We start from the raw sequence: 20965 nt of genomic DNA, 5'->3' as shown, positions 1-20965 counted from the left end.
GCTGCGCGTGCGCAGCCATCCGATGAAAATGATATCGTATCCGTTAAATAGGGGCCGTGGACAATTCTGATTTGATGGAGACAGACGTGAAAGCACAGAGGAACATCTGGAGAAATTTCTGAAACGCCGGTTCGCTGCTGTTGCTGTTGCGCGATCGAGAATCTTCCTGAGGGAAGGCCCCAAAATCCCTGGCTTTGCCTGCTGTTGGCGACCGAGATTGAGGTCGAATAGTTCGGATAGGGATGGTGCTCGGTACTCGGTGTCGGAGAGCTGATCGGAGGCTCGAAGTTTTTGGACGGCACAGAATTGGACCGTAGTCGGGCGTGGCAGGGAGAGTTTTTCTTCCTTCTTCCATCTGCGTGAGATGTGGGACATTTGAGAGACTTTGAACTTTTTACTGTGCTCATGGACTTCTTCATCAAGTTATGGTATTGTTGCACTGTTGTAACTATATGTTATAATTATGTGGTTTTGTTTGTTTTTTCAGTCTTGGGCTGTCCTGTGTTTTTTGATATCACACCGGAGGAAATATTGTATCATTTCTTAATGCATGCATTACTAAATGACAATAAAAGAGGACTGTGTGTCTTCATAATCTAATCTAAATGCTAGGCCGTTCACTAGAACTAGAACTAATGCATTGTGGACATTACAGAGACTTGGATGTCTCAGGGGCAAGAAAGGCTGCCAAATGTGCGGGGCTTTAGATGTTTCAAATGGACAGGAGGAGAGACAAAAGAATTGGGGGAGTGGCATTGCTAATCAGGGATAGTATCACGGCTGCAGAAAAGGAGGAAGTCATGAAGAGATTGTCTACGGAGTCATTGAGGGTGGAAGTCAGAAACAGGAAGGGGGCAATAACTCTACTGGGCATTTTTATAGACCCCCCCCAATAGTAACAGAGACATTGAGGAACAGATTGGGAGGCAGATTCTGGAATGGTGCAATAACAATAGGGTTGTTGTGATGGGAGATAGTGTATGGGGGATATGGTACCTCCTCCTTAATGACAGCAATGAGAAGAGGGCATGTCCTGGGTGATGAGGGTCCTTAATGATGGATGCTGCCTTTTTGAAGCATTGCCTTTTGAAGATGTCCTCGATACTGGGGAGGCTAGTGCCCATGATGAAGCTGGCTGAGTTTACAACTCTCTGCAGCTTTTTCCGATCCTGTGCAGTGGCCTCTCCATACCAGATGTTGAAGCAACCAGTTAGAATGCTCTCCACCATACATTGAGGCTGATGTGAAAACCCTGTTGCCCTACTCTTGTCACTCCAAGCCTGTCATTCTGGCAGCAACTGTTGGCTTTGCGTCCCTATTTCTGGACAAAGGCAGCTGTGACATGCCAATTGCAAATTCAAGCAGACTAAATCTTTAATCACCACAAGTGTTCAGGTCCAGTATTTCTTTCAATTATTGATGTTTCACGATCTGGGCACATCAGCAAGGTCAGTACATTTTGCTCACTGTTAATGGCCTTTGTGAAGGTGAGAGTGAGTTGCCACTTTGAGATGTGGCAGGAATTCTGGTGAGGTAATCCCACAATGCACTTGAGCAGGGAGCTCTAGACTTACACCTTCGGAGTGACACCTTATATTCCATCTTGGTAGTCTCCGACCTGACAGCAACAGCATCAATTTTATTGATTTATTGTTTATCTGTCTGTCTGTCTATCTAGAGATACTGTGTAGATTTGGCCCTTACAGCCCTTCAAGCCAGGTAGCCCAGCAATTTCTGATTTAACTCTAACCCAATCACAGGACAATTTACAACGACCAAGTAACCTACTAACCAGTCGGTACGTCTTTGGACTGTGGGTGGAAACTGGAGGACCCAGAGGAAACCCATGCATTCCACAGGAGGAGGTACAGAGGGTCCTTATGGAGGACACTGGAACTGAACCCCAAACTCCGACGTCCTGAGCTGTAATAGCATCCTGCTAACTACTATGCTACCTTGGCACCCATAATCTCTACATTTCCATGTCATAGAACATAGCATTGAGTACAAGTTTGTTGGCTTGCTACATGCCGTGTTGTATGACGTAGGTGATAATGGTCTTGACCATGATTTTTCTTGGCAAACATTTCTACAAAAGTGGGTTGCCATTGCCTTCTTCTGGTCGGTGTCTTTACAAGACGGGTGACCCCAGCCATTATCAATACTCTTCAGAGACTGTGTACCTAGTGTCAGTGGTTGCATAATCGGGACTTGTGATATGCCCCACCTGCTCCCAGGACTTCACGTGACCCTGACTGGGGGGCTAAGCAGGTGCTACACCTTGCCCAAGGGTGACCTGCAGACTAATGGAGGGAAGGAGCGCCTTACACCTCCTTTGGTAGAGACACATCTGCACCCCATCACCCTGTGAATCCATGATTGGAGTAAAACCTGCAGCAACTGAGCCTGTCTATTTCCCAGAATTCCACTGTGCATAGCAATGCAGAAGGCTTTAAACTGGCTTTAGTTATTTTTTCAGTGTATTCTCATCTTTGGAGTAAAGCATAGAGGGGGTGTCAGAGATGGGTTTTTTTTACACAAGGAGTGGTGGGTGTGTGGAATGTGCAGCCAGTAATGGTGGTAAAGGCTGATACATTAGGGACATTTGAGAGACTATTAGATAGGCACATGATAAAGGAAAAATGGAAGGCCTTTTATGACGAAAGTCTTAGATTGAAGTAAGTTAAAAGTCTTAAAGTAGGTTAAAAGGTCAGCAAAATATCGAAGGGTCTGTGCTGTACTGTTCTGTGTTCTGTGAAATTCTGCAATTTTCATTAGTCTTGAGTTAGTTATCCAAAAATTTACATATGCTTATGCGCAAACATTATACTGTGGCAAAAGGCCAGACCTTCAAAAGGCAATGCCTCAAAAAAGTGGCATCTATTATTAAGGACCAGGAAGAACCTCCCATGCTCATTAATTTAGTACCAGCAGTAAACCAGTAGCAACCTGAGACATCAGGCAACTGTCTGCATTGGGCCAATCCCAGAGAATGTTTATTTAGGCTTGATCTCTATTTCTTCCCCCCCAGCCATATTTCTATTTCTGTAGTTACTACACCTCCAATGAAATTTTCCCGTTCTGCTTCCCTCATGGTCCCAGCTTCTTATAGTGTTAGAACATACAACAAAGTTCAAAGTAAATTTATTAACAAAGTGCACTGCCTCAAAGAGCACCGTATGGGGTCATTCTTACCCTCAGACATGAGGCTCTATAATGAGACAACCTATAGCCACCCCCCTCCTGTTAGACTGCTTGAGGTAACTTATTTTTTATTCTTTATTACTTCTCCTCTAATACTTATATCTGTGCAATTGTAATGCTATGGTGACACAGTAATTTCCTTCGGGATCAATAAAGTATCTATCTATCACCATATACAACCATGTCCTTAGATTTTCTTGCAGACATACTCAATAAATCTATAATAGAATAATAACCATAATAGAATCAAGGAAAGACTGCAGCAACTTGGGCAATCAACCAGTGTGCAAAAGACAAACTGTACAAATACAAAGAGAAAGAAATAATAATAATAATAAATAAATAAGCAATAACTATCGAGAATATGAGATGTAGAGTCCTTGGTTTAACAGCCTGATGGTAGTGGGGTAGTAACTGTTCCTGAACCTGGTGGTGTGAGTTCGTAGAACACTACATCATAGAATTAGGCCCTTCAGGCTTCAATGTTGTGCTAAACCAATTAAATCAAATGACTAACTAAACTAATCTCTTCTGCCTACACAATTTCCATTTCCTTCCATTCCCTTCGCATTCATGTGCCTATCTAAACATCTCTTAAAAGTATCTAATGTTTCTGCCTCTACTGCCAGCCCAGGCACCCAGCACTCTGCGTAAAAACCCTAGTCCTCACATCTCCTTTGAAATTACCCACTCTCGCCTTGGAGTGGAAGAGTGTTACAGCGGATTTTTTTTGTCTCCATGTTTGCTATAAGCATTGTTGGACTTGTGATAATTTATAATAGAGTATACAAGATACCCATCTGTGGACTTTTTGGGTTTCAGAGAAATCAAAGGTGAAAATTAGGACTTTACTAGGAAACACATAAAAAGGTAAAAAAAACAATTATAGAAATAAATTTTCAATCAAATTTCTGGAACTGAAAGTTTACTGGAGAGAACTGTCCCTCCAGATGCTAATAATAATGTTCATAGAGTCATAGAGAACTACAGTACGGAAACAGGCCCTTCAGCCCATCTAGTCCATGCCAAAACCATTTAAACTGCCTACTCGCAATGACCTACATGGGGACAGTAGCCCTCCATATCCCTACTATCCATGTACCTATTCAAACTTTTCTTAAACATTGATATCGAGCTCTCATAGACCATTTGTGCTGGCAGCTCACTCCACACTCTCATGACCCTCTGAGTGAAGAAGTTTCCCTTCATGTTCCCCTTAAACTTGTCATCTTTCACTCTTAACCCATGACCTCTTCTAGTCCTAAACAACCTTAGTGGAAAAAGCCTGCTTGCATTTGCCGTATCTATATTCCTCATAATTTTGTATACCTCTATCAAATCTCCTCTCAATCCTGTATGTTCTAACGATTGCAGTCGTAACCTATTCAATCTTCCCTTATAACTCAGGATCTCCAGATCCGGCAACATCCTTATGAGTTTTCTCTGTACTTTTTCAACCTTGTTCACATCTTTCCTGTAGGTCGATGACCAGAATTGCACACAATACTCCAAATTAGGCATCACCAACATCTTATACAACTTCAAAATAACATTCCATCTCCTGTACTCAATACATTGATTTATGTAGGCCAATGTGTCTAAAGCTTTCTTTAATGATCCTATCTCCCTGTATCACCACTTCTAACGAATTATGGACCTGTATTTCCAGATTTCATTGAGGCCTTATAAAGTATTGGTGAGGCTTCACTTGGAGTATTGTGAGCTGTTTTGGGCCCCTTATCTTAGAAAGGATGTGCTGAAACTGGAGAGGGTTCAGAGGAGATTCATGAAAATTATTCTGGGAATAAAAGAGTTAACATATGAGGACCAATTAATGGCTCTGGTCCTGTACTCACTGGAATTCAGAGGAATGATGGACTATCTCTTTGATGATTCATTTTACTATCAAAGTATGTATGCAGAATACCACTGAGATTTGTCTTCTCCAGCTAGCCATCAGATCCAGAAAACCATTGAAGTAGTTGAAAGAAAGACATCAATCTTTCCCTCGCAAAAAGAAAAGGAAACAAAAATTTGCAAACCTCAAACACCCCCAACCCCTCCTTTGCACAAAAACTAACAGATACCAAACCCCAGCTGGCCAATCCGTAACAAGAGAGAATGGGTGAGAACACAAAAAAAAAGGACTGAAAAAAGCTAATGTGAACTACTGTCCATTCCATAAATGTCAGGCTTTCAATAGCATCGTCAAGAGCTTCGGGACCCAGTGGTCCTTCGGACGGTCGTGACTTGTACCAGCAGCCCCTCCGAGGGCAGTGAGTCAAACCAGCAGCCCCTCCGAGGGCAGTGACTCAAACCAGCAGCCTCTCTGAGGGCAGCACCTCAAACCAGCAGCCCCTCTGAGGGAACGACTTGAACCAGCAGTCCCTCCCAGGGAAACGACTTGAACCAGCAGTCCCTCCCAGGGAAACGACACGAACCAGCAGCCCCTCTAAGAACGACTCGCTCTTCTCCACATTTGCCTCAATGTTTCAATCTTCTTCAACACTTTAACCAGCGAGAAATGTAGTTGATCATGGCCCCCTTGTCTGGACTCTGAGCTTCTCCTTGTTGTAGCTCGTGCTCGCATTTCTGTTCTGGAGTTTTCTCAGGGACAGCAGAGCACTAGCTACTCAGTCAAACTATGGACTGTAAATCACAGGCTCCAACAGTTTCAAGAATAAAATTAAGATAAAAAGAATAAGTAAAAGACTAGAAAAAATGAAATGAGTGACCACCTGGAAGATGTTGTCCGATCGGATGTTGAAAGGCCTCAGTGGAGTGATAGAGAGGATGTTTCCTGTGGTGTGGAAATCTTGGAGCAGAGGCACAGCCTCAGAAAAGAGAAAGGTCCATTTTGAACAGAGATGAGGAGGAATTTCTTTAGCCAGAGAGTAGTGAGTCTGCAGAATCTGTTGCCACAGACCATTGTGGAAGCTAAGTCATTTGGTATATTTAAAGCAGAGGTTGACAGATTCTTGATTAGTCAGAGCATGGAAGTTACAGGGAGACGGCAGGAGACTGGGTCTGAGAGGGAAATGGGTTGGCCATGATGGAATGGTGGAGCAGACTGGATGGCTTAATTCTGCTCATAGGTCTTACGGCAGGAATTCAAGCTAGTAGGATCAAACCTGCTTCAATGAGGAGAGAAAAAGGAGACCATAGATGAAGAATCAGACCGTCTAAAATATGTGGTGCCAACTTAATACAACCATGTCTAGTGGCATGCATCAGAGATCAGCCATGCCCCAGTTAATGGATCAGGTTTCTCTGAACTGCAGATGGTTAATGTGACCAACGATGACCAATTAACCTACTAACTGGTCTGCCTTTGGAATGTGGGGTTTCCTCCAGAGCACCCGGAGGAAACCAACGTGGCCACCGGGAGAATGTACAAATTCCTTATAGATTGTGGCAGAATGCACTACGAATGCCACATTAACTGTGCCACCCTGAATGTAGTTGTGATTGAATTGAGCAATGCATTAGGCCCAAGGCAGTAGATGGCCTACTTCTGTTCTGGGTCTCCGGGACGCCATGGTAGCAATGCGGTTAGCATGATGCTGTTACAGCTCGGGGCACTGGAGAATCCTGGCATCCTCTGTAAGGAGTTTGTACAAAGGAGGGGTTTCGTTGGGTTGCTCCAGTTTCCTCCTACATTTCAACAACTTACCGATTAATAGGTTAAGTGGTGAGTGTAAATCTTCCCGTAATTAGGATAGCATTAAATTGGTGGGCTGCTGGTGGTGCAGCTTGAAGGGCCTATTCCACACTGAAATGCTAATATATAAATTTGAAATTTTTCTTATATCCCATACAGCATAAATTTCAATGTGTGCATCATGATGATATTCCACAAGTCTTCGATTGTTGTCATACTTTTCAAAATAAATGCATATACTTTGATTGAAAAGGCTCCCCTTTTTGAACAAAATGTCCCAGATATTCTGTTATGTGTTGCATGTCTTTAAGACACTCCAAAGAACTACTGCCTTCTTTGAACGTTGGGTAACTACAAACTCTGCAAATCTGAAATAGCAGAAAATGCCAGAGGCACTCAAATTGTGAGTTGTGTTCGACATGTGGAAAAGTACTGCTGAGGTCTATGTCTCAGCACTCCGTTTTATTTATTTATTTTTATTCAGAGGAACAACACTGTAACAGGCCCTCTCAGCCTCAAGAGTCTATACACACATGTGACCAATTAACCTACTAATCTGTACGTCTTTGGAATTTGGGCGAAAACCAGAGCACCCAGAGAAATCCACGTGGTCACAGGGAGAAAGTACAAACTCCTTACAGACAGCAGAGGGAATGGTGCCCAGGTTGCCGGCACTGTAATAGCATTATGCTAACCACTACACTGCCGTATCACCCCCAAGCTTTATTTATTTATTATTATTATTTGTTTTGTTTTTGTATTTGCAGTTTGTCTTCCTTCGCACTTTGGTTGTATGTCAGTCTTTATTTGTGTGTAGTTTTTCATTGATTCTATTGTATTTCTCTGTTCCACTGTGAATGCCTGCAAGAAAGTGAATCTTAGGGTAGTATATGGTGATGTATACATCGTTTGTTTATAAAATTCATTTTGAACTTTGAAAAGGTTAGCCATATAATTATAGATTTGCAAAGCAGACTTGAAGGGTCAAAAAGCTTTTGCTTACATTTTCATAAACTAAGTAATCACAATCAGTTTCACAACTCACACTAATATTAAACAGATTTGTTAATTTAGGTATAATTGTGATTACTGTCACATAGACAGAACTGAGTATTTCTACTGAAGAAATACAACATTACATCTAAAAACTGGGAAGACATTGCACTCAGTAGACACACCTGTTTGAGAGGGAGTGGCACTACATGAGGACGACCTCTGCTGTACCACAGAGAACGACAGGCAACTGCGAAAGGAGAGACGGAGCAACCAATAAAACCAACCATGGACCACAGCCACCACTTACTCTTGCCGAAAGTGCACCAGAACAGTTGGATACTGGATCAGCCACCTGAGGGCCCAGCAATTGACAATCCCTTAGGAGAACATCATACTCAACTCAAGTGATCACATCACTACTTTAAAAGTGATGTGTAATTTCATCTTCAGTCCCTGGATAGTAATTTAGCAAAGCATGTTGTTTAATCAGCATCAGTCTTGCATATATTTATTCAGTTACACCAGTCAATTGAAAATTACATTGGCACCATGACAATCCAGTCATCTGTTCCACCAGATTATTTGTCCAGGTGGAGAATCCTTCCGGTAACATAGCAGAGCGTTTGATGTTATTGTCTTTACTAAATGCATTTTTTTGTGTGACTGTATGTTTGCTGCTGTCTTGTAAGTGTTATACAGTATGCACCTTGTGTTGTGTATGACTGTTGGTACTGTGTTTTGCACGTTGGCCCCAGAGTAATGCTATTTTGTTTGGCTGTATACATTACTATTCATGTCTGGTTGAATAACAATAAAGTTTGAAGACTAAACTTATTTTAATAACTTTACAATGTCATAATCAAAATTCGTGATTTTAGAACACAGAACATAGAACAGTATGGCACCGTACAAACTCTTCAGCCCAGGATGATGTGCCGACTTTTTAACCTACTCTAAAATAATAATTTTAAGGTGATTGGAGACAAGTTTACGGGGGGGAATGTCAGAGGTAAGTAGTTTTACACAGAGAGTGGTGAGTGTGTGGATTGTGCTGCCACGGTGGTGGTAGAGTCACAAATATTTGGAACATTTATGAAACTTTTAGATAGAACCTAGAACATTCCAGCACAGATCAGGCCCTTTAGCCCACGATGTTGTGCCAACCTTTTAACCTACTCTGAGATCAATCTAACCCTTCCCTCCAGCATAGCCCTCCATTTTTCTAACATCCATGTGCCTATCTAAGACTTGCTTAAATGTCCCTAATGTATCTGTCTCTACCACCACCCATAGCAGGGCATTCCATCCACCCCCCCACTCTCTGGGTAAAATACCTACTTCTGACATCCACTTTATTTGGGAGTTTTTATAAGACTCTGTAAGTGTTACTTATAAGACACTCATTGAACTTACAAGTATCTTGGCCCAAAACGTCAACTGTTCATTCCATTTCATAGATGTTGCCTGACCTGCTGAGTTCCTTCAGCAGTTTGTGTGTGTTCCTCTGGATTTCCAGCATCTGCAGAATCCCCTGAGTTCAAGATTTTTCATTCACTGATTCCAAGAAGTTCATATATATCATGTTTTCTGTTTATTAGTACATCTACTAAATGAAAGCCAACTCTTCATCTCAAAATGATAAGATATGAAGGTGACTAGTGATTTCCAATGCAAGTGTTTCACGTCAACCAGTTTAGAAGATGTCTCAATTTTGTTAAACTCTGATCACACACCATTGTTTTCATGTGTTTCTACTCACAAGGCATGAATTTTTTTCTCTCTATGGGTTCACATCTGTTGAATTACCTCATGACAAAGCATTTCAAATCCTTGACATAACCCAAAGTTTAAGTTGCTTTATTTTTCAAGACTTACTCTGTTTACGCCAAGAATTGCTGAATTCTCTCCTTTCCTGTTAATTGATCCGCCTTTACTGATTTCACAAAGAGGAGTGGAAATATTTGTTATTGTTCATTATTTTATTTGATTTAATGTTTTTATTACACTGAATATTTGAACAATTAAGTAATGAATATAAGAGGTTCTGCAGAGCAACACACATAAAATGCAGCAGGAACTCAGCAGGTCAGGCAGCATCTATGCAGGGGAATGAAAAGTCAATGTTTTAGGCCGAGACCCTTCATCAGGACTGGGAAGATGCCAGATTAAGAAGGTGGGGGAGGGCGAAGAAGTGAGAGACTGGTGGTAGGTGTATCCAGATGGGTGAGGGAGGGTAATGAAGTGAGAAGCTGGGAGGTAATGGGTTGAAAAGGTAAAGGGTTGAAGATGGAATCTGATTAGAAAGGACAGTGGGCCACAGGAGAAAGGGAAGGAGGAGAGGTATCGGGGGCGGTGATAGACAGACTTCCCCCACCCACCTGGCTCTTAACTATTGATAATAACATTCCTGCAATGCAATTTAATTGTTTATTTATCTATTATATATTGATCTATTTAGAGATACAATGCACTAACAGTCTCTTCGGGCCCAATGAGTTCATGCTGCCCAATCGCACCCATGTGGCCAATTAATCTCCTAACCTGTATATCTTTGGAACGTGGAAGTGACCTAGGGCACCTAGAGAAAACCCATGGAGTCACAGAGAGGACATACAAACTCCTTACAGACAGCTGCAGAACTGAACCGGGTCACTGGCACTGGAATAACAATACACTAACCACTACGCCATGGTGCTGCCCTAATGCTCACTCCTTATTAACTGACATGCAAGTGTGAGAAATATTGTTTGGAAGCCCTGTGTTGGTCGGGGTCGATCATGGATGTTGTGTCCTGGCTGCCTACGTGATACAGAAACCAGGGCAGTACATACGGAGAGCAAGCTGTTGCCCATGCAGCAGGCTCTCCCTCACCAAGCAGCTGATGAACCCAAAGGGATGGCAGAGACCGATACATTTTGGCACCAGTAACATAAAAGGAGTTGCCAGTCAGCGTTGAACTCAATGCAGGACTGCCTTAGGGACTCCAGCTCTGGATTTTTCCTCAGGGTTTACTCCCGAAGCCTTCCCCATGGCTAAGTATAGCCGCAAGGCAGCAGAGGTTTGAGGTCAAAGTTATCCTTCTGCTGGATGAGCTGCCAACCATGGCTGACAAGCCCCATCTGCACAAAGCAACTGGCTTTAAGGCACCAGTGCCCGCCTTTGCCCCTTCTCCTGTCAGTACAAAATGGTTCAACCAGGCCATGTAGCTAATTCACACATGAAGCCAGGAGCTGGTCTTGATTGTCAGAAGCTATTTGAGACGCATACCATTTGGAACATTTCAGAGGCAGTTCGAGCTTATCCGCACCAGCAACTCTGGCTATGACAACCTTTAGGAACCAAAATATGGTTTAATATCACATCGATGTGATTTTTATATACACAAGAATGTTTTTAAGATATAAAGAATCAGAATCAAAATGTAAATCAGAATGTAATGTAAACACATTTTTAAACCACTCAATAAGTGAAAATTGTAATTGAACAAGATTCTAGAGGTTTGAACCTTCTTTGCAGGTTCCAAAGAGGAGAGTGTTGTTAGCACAATCTAGACAGTGATAATGTATGTGGCCTTCCAAATGTTCAGTTGGAAAAACATTTTACAAATATGCAATTTGTTTTCAATTAGGTAGTGGTGAAAAATTGAGGAAATTGTAGATTGAGATGATGTGGTGAAAAGGAAGTATTACATGTACTCACATACACATAGAAACTAGACTGTGTGTCAGAATCAAGCTTCATATCACCGGCATATGCCATGAAATTTATTTTGCAGCAGCAGGACAGTGTATTACATAATAATTTCTAAAAATTATAAATTACTGTAAGAAATGTATGTAAAAAATTAAATTAAGTACTGTAGGTGCATGCAAAGAGAGAGCAAAAAAAGTGAAGTAGTGTTTATTGTCCATTCAGAAATCTGAGAGTTGTGGGAAAGGTCTGTTCCTGAAATATTGAGCGTGAGACTTCAGGCTCCTGTACCTCCTCCTTAATGGTAGCAATGAGAAGAGGGCATGTCCTGGGTGAAGGGGCTCCTGACTGAGAAGAGGGCATGTCCTGGGTGAAGTCCTGACTGAGAAGAGGGCGTGTCCTGGGTGAAGGGGGTCCTGAATGATGGGTGCTGCAGTTTTGAGGCATTGTCTTTTGAAGGTGTCCTTGATGCTGGGCAGACTAGTACATGTGATGGAGCTGACTGAATTTACACTTTCTGGAGCTTCTTCCATCCCTCTACAGAGGCTCCTCCATACCAGACGGTGATGCAGCCAGTTAGAATGCTCTCCACTGTACATCTGTAGAAATTTGAGAGAGTCTTTGGTGACATTCAAGTCTCCTCAAACTCGTAATGAAATATAGCCGTTGTAATTACATCAATATGTTGGACATAGGGTAGATGTTAAGATGCTTTCCAATAAATAGATCTTCTAAGGATGATTTATCAAAATCCTGATATGTTGATGGCGAATAAGAAAGATCCCGGTAGGATTTGATGTGAATTAATAGACTGAGACCCAGATGAATCAGAGTCGGGTTGATTCTGACTGACATATGCTGTATGTCAGGAAATGTAGAGGAGGTTTGACTCAAACACAGAGCAGCAGAAGTGATTTAGTAGTGAGTGATCACTTTAATAATGAAGTTCAAAATTACAAACCACGAGGGGGAGGGCACAAAACAAGAGAAAGTGGATGCCTAACATGACAAAGCAAGAAAGTAATTGAAGGCTAGGAGCAGCTGTTTGAGGATGGCTGGTTCAATGGGTGAACAAGGATTGTTGATGAGATCTGGGTGTAAATAAGCTGCAGGTGATGAGTTGCAAATGAGTGGCAGGTGACTTCCGTTAGCTGTGCAGACATGACACAGTGAAATTTATAAATGCAAGAGACTCCGCAGGTGTTGGAAATCCAGGGCAACACAAACATAATGTTGGAGGAATTTAGTAGGTCCTGATGAAGAGTCTTTGCTTGAAACTTCAATGGTTTATTCGTTTCCATAGATGCTGCCTGATCTGCTGAGTTCCTTGAGTATCTTGTATGTGCTGACATGAAACTCGTTTTGTGGCAGCAGTACAGTGTAATACATTCAAAATTACTTTAAGTTATAATAAGAAATGTCAAAGTAAATCATATGCTGTGTCATATGATGTGGGTGATTATGACCGTGATTGTTCTTAGCAAATTTTTCTACAGAAGTGGTTTGCCATTGCCTTCTTCTGGGCAGTGTCTTTACAAGACAGGTGAGTCCAGCCATTATCAATACTCTTCAGAGATTGTCTGCTTGGCATCAGTGATATGCACTGACTGCTCATACGACCGTCCACCACCTACTCCCATGGCTTCACGTGAGCCTGATCGGGGGAGGGGGTGGTGGGGGTGAGCTAAGCAGGTGCTACTCCTTGCCCAAGGGTGAGCTGCAGGCTAGCGGGGGGGGGGGAGCACCTTACACCTCCTTTGGTGGGGATATATCTATCCTGGCACCCAACAAAAACAAGTAGTGCAAAATGTGAACAAATAGTGAGGCGGTGTTCATGGGTACATTGTCCATTCAGAAATCTGATGGCAGAGGGGAAGAAGTGATCTTAAAGTATTGAGTCTGGGTCTTCAGGCTTCTGTACCTCCTCCCTTTTGGCAGTAATGAGAAGAGGGCACATCCTGAGTGGTGGGATTCCTTAATGATAGATGCTGCCTCTGAGGAAACCTGTCTTGAAGAACAGAGCTGCTGCCTAAGTGCTGACTGGAATGAAGCAATTGGAAGTGGAACCATACAAAAACTGGAAAAGAGGAGAGTGACAAACATGTGAAAGCACAGTTAACTGAAGAACACAGAATGGTAGGATGCGGGAATAAGCCCATTGGCCCACAGTGTGTCTGCACCAACCATAGTGCCAATCTAACTCATCCCGTCTGCTTGCATGTCATCCATATTTCTCTCTTCCCTGCCTGTTCAATGCTTCCAGCATCCATCATCAAGGATCCCCTGCCATCCAGGCCAGTCTTCCTTCTCGCGAGTACCATTTGGCAGGAGGTCCCACACCACCAGGTTCAGGAACAGTTATTACCCGTCAACCATCAGGATTATACATAACTTCACTCACCTGATCTCTGAACTGATTGTACAACCTGCATATCCATTTTCGTACAAATTTGTGTTCTTCCTATTATTATTTTTTTTATCTCTGGACATTTGGTTATCAATCTCTGTTTATGTATAGTTTTTTCATAAATTCAGAATCAGGATTAGGGTTATTATCACTGGCGTGTGTCGTGAAATTTGCAGCAGTACAATGCAATGCATGGTAATATAGCAAGAAAAAAAATAACCAAGTAAATCAATTACAGTAGGTGGTATATGTATATTGAAAAGATTAAATTAGTGCAAAAATAGAAATAATATTAAAAAAGCGAGGTAGTGTTCATTAGGAATTGGATGGTAGAGGTGAAAAAGCTGTTCCTGAATTGCTGAATGTGTGCCTTCAGACTTCTGTACCTACTTCATGATGGTAACAATGAACAGTAGACATGTCCTAGGTGATGAGGGTCCTTATTAATTAATAATGGGCATCGCCTTTCTGAGACACCGCTCCTTGAAGATGCCTTAGATGCCACGGAGGCCAGTACCCAAGATGGAGCTGCCTAATTTTATAACTTTCTGTAGCTTCTTTTGATCCTGTGCAGTAGCCCTCTGCCCTCCCATACCAGACAGTGATGCAGCCTTCCATCGTACGTCTATAGAAGTTTTTGAGTGTTTTAGTTGACAAACCAAATCTCTTCAAACTCCTAATGAAATATAGCCACTGTCTTGCCTTTATAACTGCATCAATATGTTGGGACCAGGTTCGATCCTCAGAGATCTTGACACCCAGGAACTTGAAATCACTCTCTCTCTCCACTTCTGATCCCTTTGTGAGGATTGGTTCATGTTCCCTCGTCTTACCCTTCCTGAAGTCCACAATCAGCTCTTTTGTCTTACTGACATTGAATGCAAGGTTGTTGCTGTGATACCACTCAACTAGTTGGTATACAGTATCTCACTCCTGTACACCCTCTTGTCACCATCTGAGATTCTTCCAACAATGGTTGTAAAATCAGCAAATTTATAGATGGTATTTGAGCTATACCTAGCCATACAGTCATGGGTATAGAAGGAGTAGGGCAGTGGGCTAAGCACACATCCTGAGGTGTGCCTGTGTTGATCGTCAGCGAGGAAGAGATATTATCCCCAATCTGTACAGATTGTGGTCTTCCGGTTAGGAAGTCAACAATCCAATTGCAGAGGGAGGTACAGAGGCCCAGGTCCTGTAGCTTATTGATCAGGCCTGTGATGGTGTTAAACGTTGAGCTATAGTCAACGAGCAGCATCCTTACATAGGTGTTTGTATTGCCCAAGTGATCTAAGGCCATGTGAAGAGCCACTGAGATTGTGTCTGACGTAAACCTATTGTGGCGATAGTCAAATTGCAGTGGATTCAGGTCCTTGCTGAGGCAGGGGTTCATTCTAGCAAATTTCTTTTAATTTCTTTATTTTCCTGCAAGTGCCTACAAGAAAGTGAAACTCAAGTGGTGACATATACATATTTTAGTGATAAATTTACTTTCACTATCACTTTACTCATTTGCTTTTGTTTATTTTCCCATCTTCAACCCTTCAACCTTCCTTGTCATCTTAGACTGTTCTTTGCCCAGGCTGGACATTTTCATGATGATGAGATATCAACAATCTTGGCTTCAGCACACTTCACGCCTATTCAAATCTCACACCCAGTGCCCTGTCCCAAAACATTGACTGTCCTCACACTCACCATTCTCGATGTAAAAAAAAAAATTACCTCCAGCATCTAGATGGAACAATATGGTGACCAAAGTGCCACCAATCACATTGGGAACTCCAAAAAGTCCTGCTGCTTCAAATGAAGGAATGTTGGCCAACTTTGTTAATAGTTTATTGAGTAAAATTCACTGTAATTTCCTCCAGCTTGCAGCTACAGAGAAAGTGCAATGCAGGTAGACAAATAAAGTGCAGGGTCCACAGCAAGGCTTTGGGAATTCAAAAGTTCATCTATTAGTGTATGAGAGGTCCCTAGAATATCAACATATCCCTTCTTGATCCCACCATCATCCGTGTTCTCTTCCTTGCTGAATACTCATTCAAAGTTTTTATTAAGAACCTTGTCCACTTCTCTCTAAGTTCCCTCTCTTGTCCTTGAGTGGACTTGCCCCTTTCCGAGCTACCCTTTTACTAATATACACTCAGTGGCCACTTTATTAGTGAGGGTGCACCTGCTCATTAATGCAAATATCTAATCATCCAGTCATGTGACAGCAACTCAATGCATAAGAGTATGCAGACGTGGTCAGGAGGTTCATTTGTTGTTCAGACTAAACATCAGAATGGGGATGAAATGTGATCTAAATGACTTTGACTGTGCAATGATTGTTGGTGCCAGAGAGGGCTGTTTGAGTACCTTAGAAACCGCTGATCTCCTGGCATTTTCACGCATAACAGTTTCTTGTGTTTACAGAGAAAACAAAAAGCATCCCGTGAGTGGCAGTTCTGTGGGCAAAAATTCCTTGTTAAATGAAAGAGGTCAGAAGAAAATGTCCAGGCTAGTTCAATCTGACAGGAAGGTGACAGTAACTCAAGTAAACATGCATTACAACAGTGGTGTGCAGAAGAGCATCTCCGAGCACATAACACATTGAACCTTGAAGTGGACGGGGCACAGCAGCAGACGACCATAAACAGACACTCAGGGGTCTCTTTATTAGGTGCAGGAGGTACCTAAAGTAGTAAACACTGAGTACATGTTGAAGTGGAACTTTAGTGTAGCTGTTAGTGCATTTGTTTTCCAGTGGCTAGTACAAAATCAGGGTTCGATCCCCACCGCTGTGTGTAAGAGAGTTTGCACATTCTCTCTGTAACTGCGTGGGTTTCCTCCAGGTGCCCTGGTTTCCTCCCACATTCTAAAGATGTATGTTTTAGGATTAGAGAGCTGTGGGCATGTTACGTTGGTAGTAGAAGCGAGACGACACATGAGCTGCTTAGCACAACCCTCGCTAACTTGATTTGATGCAAAATGGTAAATTTCACCATATATTTTTATATACATGTGACAGCTAAGCTAATCTCCCTTTAATCTTTATACGTTTAAAATGTTTTGTGATTCTACTTGCCAAGGGCATCAATAGCCCCTTGAACATTTCCTTTACTCATCAACATCATCATTATTCACTGTATCATTTCCCAGAGTCATCCTTATGTAGAGATACACCTGTGCCTAGTGTCACCTCATGGACATACAATTAATCAATGTACATAACCAACCATATGTAATTTATATATAGTGGCTATTTAAGTTATTTTATTCTTCATCTTACTGTTTTTGTGCTACATCAGATCCGTAATAACAATTATTTTGTTCTCCTTTATACTTGTGTAGGAAATGACATCAAATAATCTTGATTCTTGAATCTGCCTAATTAATTGTTTCTTTCTTACTTGCTTCTTTCGGGATTTGTTTGATTTCAGCTTCCTAAACTTTACATGTGGTTTTGTTTTCTAATTGACTAACTGTACATCTCTTGTCAATTAATGTTCCCGGACCCACTGTGCTCTCTGATTCTTACAGAAACAAGCTGGTTCAATTCTAACCAGCTGACTTTGAAAAGACTCCCGTATGTCAGACGTCGATTTATCCCCAGGCAGCTGCTCCAATCTGTATTCCCCAACTCCTGCCTGAATCTGTTGTAATTTACCTTCCCCCAGTTTATGTTTCAGTAGGGGATTAGTCTTATCCATAATTTACCAATAACAATATTTTCGACAAAGCAAGCTAATAAGCACTATATCTGCAGTCACGGCTGAGTATGTATGTATCAATGGCCACAGATATATCAGTTGTATGACAAATGCCTTGCAGAGGAAAGTACTGTACATGTATAAAGATTGAACTAAGGTGACCCGCTTTAACTCCAATCCCCAATCCCATTCTGATATGTTGGTCTATGGCCTCCTCTATTGATGTGATGAGGCCTCTCTTAGGGTGGAGGAGCAACACCTCACATTCTTTCTGGGTAGCCTCTAAGATGATGGCATGAACAGCGATTTCTCTAACATCTGGTAATTTCTCCCCCTTCCCTCTTCTCTTTTTCCATTTCCCATTCTGGCTTCCTTCTTCCCTCTCCCTCTTCTCCTCACTTGCCATCACCCCCTCCCATTGCCCCTCTTCCTTCCCTTTCTCCCATGATCCACTCTCCTCTCCTTTCAGATACCTTCTTCAGCCCGTTGCCTTTTTGTCTTATCACCTCGCAACTTCTCACACCCCTCCCCCACACATCTGACTTCACCTATCACCTTCTAGTTTGTCCTCCTTCCCCTCCCTCCACCTTATTGTCCTCCTTCCCCTCCCCCCACCCTCTTATTCTGGCATCTTCCCCCTTCCTTACCAGCCCAGATGAAGAGTCCCAGTCCAAATCATTCACTGTTTATTACTCTCCATAGATGCTGCCTAACCTACTGAGTTCCTCCAGCAGTTATGTGTTGCTAAAGTTAAAAGGTTATTTTTGCAGAACTTTTTACACGGCAGCTTTTTTACAATAATTGCTTCAATTTTGATTCATGAATTCTGATCAATCAGAGCGGAACTGGGGCCCGATCAAATGTAGAGCTGGCTGCGAGTTGTAAGTGTGGGAGTTAGAAGCCTCATTTATTTAAACACAAGACATTCTGCAGATGCTGGAAATCCAGAGTAACACACACAAAATGCTGGAGGAACTAATATCCCCTTACTTTAGCAAGATAAGAGCCCATGGAATTACAGGGAAGTTACTAGCATGGGTGGAGCATTGGTTAATCAGCAGAAAGCAGAGAGTGGGAACCTGGCTGTCTGCCAGTTACCAGTGGAGTTCCGCAGGGGTCAGTGTCTGGACTGCTGCTTTTTACGATGTATGTCAATGATTTGGGCGATGGGATTAATGGATTTGTGGTTAAATTTGCTGATGACACAAAGGTAGGTGGAGGAGCGGGTAGTGTTGAGGAAACAGAGAGCCTGCAGAGAGACTTAGATAGTTTAGGGGAATGGGCAAAGAAGTGGCAAATGAAGTACAATGTTGGAAGGTGTATGGTCATGCACTTTGATGGAAGAAATAAACGAGCAGACTATTATTTAGATGGGGAGAGAATCCAAAATGCAGAGATGCAAAGAGACTTGGGAGTCCTTGTGCAGGATACCCTAAAGGTTAACCTCCAGGTTGAGTCAGTGGTAACGAAGGCGAATGCAATATTGGCATTCAATTCTAGAGGTATAGAATGTAAGAGCAGGGATGTGATGTTGAGGCTCTATAAGGCACTCGTGAGACCACACTTGGAGTATTGTGTGCAGTTTTGGGCTCCTTATTTTAGAAAGGATATACTGACATTGGGGAGAATTCAGAGAAGATTCACGAGAATGATTCCAGGAATGAAAGGGTTACCATATGAGGAATGTCTGGCAGCTCTTGGCCTTTCTATGAGTGAGAAATCTCATAGAAACATTCCGAATGTTAAAAGACCTGAACAGATTAGATATGGCAATGTTATTTCCCGTGGTAGGGGAGTCTAGGACAAGAGGGCACCACTTCAGGACTGAAAGACGTCCATTTAGAACAGAGATGCGGAGAAATTACTTTAGTCAGAGGGTGGTAAATCTCTGGAATTTGTAGCTACGAGCGGCTGTGGAGGCCAAGTCATTGGGTACATTTAAGGCAGAGATAGACAAGTTCTTGATTAGCCAGGGCATCAAAGTGTATGGGGAGAGAGCAGAGGAGTGGGGATGACTAGAAGAATTGGATCAGCCCATGATTGAATGGTGGAGCAGACTTGATAGGCCAAATGGCCTACTTCTGCTCCTATATCTTATGGTCTTATGGTCTTAACTCAGCAGGTCAGGTAGCATTTATGGAACTGAATAAACAGTTGACGTTTCAGGCCAAGACCCTTCATCAGGACTGAAAAGGAAGGGGGATGATGTCAGACCATGAAGCTGGGGGGGGGTGGTTGGGGGGGAGGGAAAGAAGGACAGGCTAGAAGGTGATAGGTGAAGCCAGGCGGGTGGGAACGGTAAAGGGCAAGAGCAGAAGGTATCTGATAGGAGAGGAGATTGGACCATAGGAGAAAGGGAAGGAGGAGGGGCAGCAAGGTAGGCGATAAGCAGCTGAGGAAAAGACTCAAACTCCCAATAAATGTATCTCAATAAATAAGCAAATGTTATATATTAACAGAGTGACAATTAACAGATGTAATGAGTAGAGTGTTCTTGTGTGAGATTTGTATTTGAGTTCAAGTTGCTTGTGTGTTAATATCAAAGGAGAAGATGCTTCATTTATTTTTTAAACTGAGACCGTTTAGTAATGTTATACTTTATGCTGCTGTTGAACATCATTTCAATTGTTCTTCAGATTTTATGTAATATATTTAATTTGAACTGTTACAGAAAGTTTTAAGAAACTCAATTTATTGAAAATGGAATTCCGGTCAATACAAAATACACTGGAGGAACTCAGCAGGTCAGGCAGCATCTGTGGGGAGGAATAAACAGTTGATGGTTTGGGACAAGACCCTTCTTCACTGGGTGCTGAGGGACTGCAGCGTATGTCTGTCGGGTGCTAAGACCGGATGTTGCCGGTAGTTGGAAAAGTCTGGGACTGAATTTGCCAAATGATGCTAGACTGGAGTTTCGGTGTGGCAGGTATCTGGTGGGGAGGGGGGGTCTTTGCCAGTAGTCAGGGATACCACATTGATGACAGATCTCAGTCCAAAACACCGACTCTTTATTCCTCTGTGTAGATGTTGGCGCGTGGCCAAGTGGTTAAGGCATCGGTCTAGAGATCCGAAGGTCGCTAGTTCGAGCCTCAGCTGAGGCAACGTGTTGTATCCTTGAGCAAGGCACTTAACCACACATTGCTCTGCGACGACACCGGTGCCAAGCTGTATCGGCCCTAGTGCCTTTCCCTTGGACAACATCGGTGGCATGAAGAGGGCAGACTTGCAGCGTGGGCAACTGCCAGTCTTCCATACAACCTTGCCCAGGCCTGCGCACTGGAAACCTTCTAAGGCGCAAATCCATGGTCTCAG

The 20965-nt window shown here is 42.6% G+C and overlaps 1 protein-coding gene across 1 annotated transcript in view; it reads left to right on the top strand.

The window, feature by feature from the left end:
- Positions 1-20965, top strand: part of adgrv1 (adhesion G protein-coupled receptor V1) — a 514329-nt gene that overhangs the window by 386591 nt on the left and 106773 nt on the right. The window lies entirely within an intron of this gene.

Source organism: Mobula hypostoma, chromosome 16 (assembly GCF_963921235.1).
Source record: "Mobula hypostoma chromosome 16, sMobHyp1.1, whole genome shotgun sequence".
Lineage (NCBI taxonomy): Eukaryota > Metazoa > Chordata > Chondrichthyes > Myliobatiformes > Myliobatidae > Mobula > Mobula hypostoma.
The sequence above is the reverse complement of the archived record's forward strand: the minus strand, read 5'-3'. Positions and strand labels throughout refer to the sequence as shown.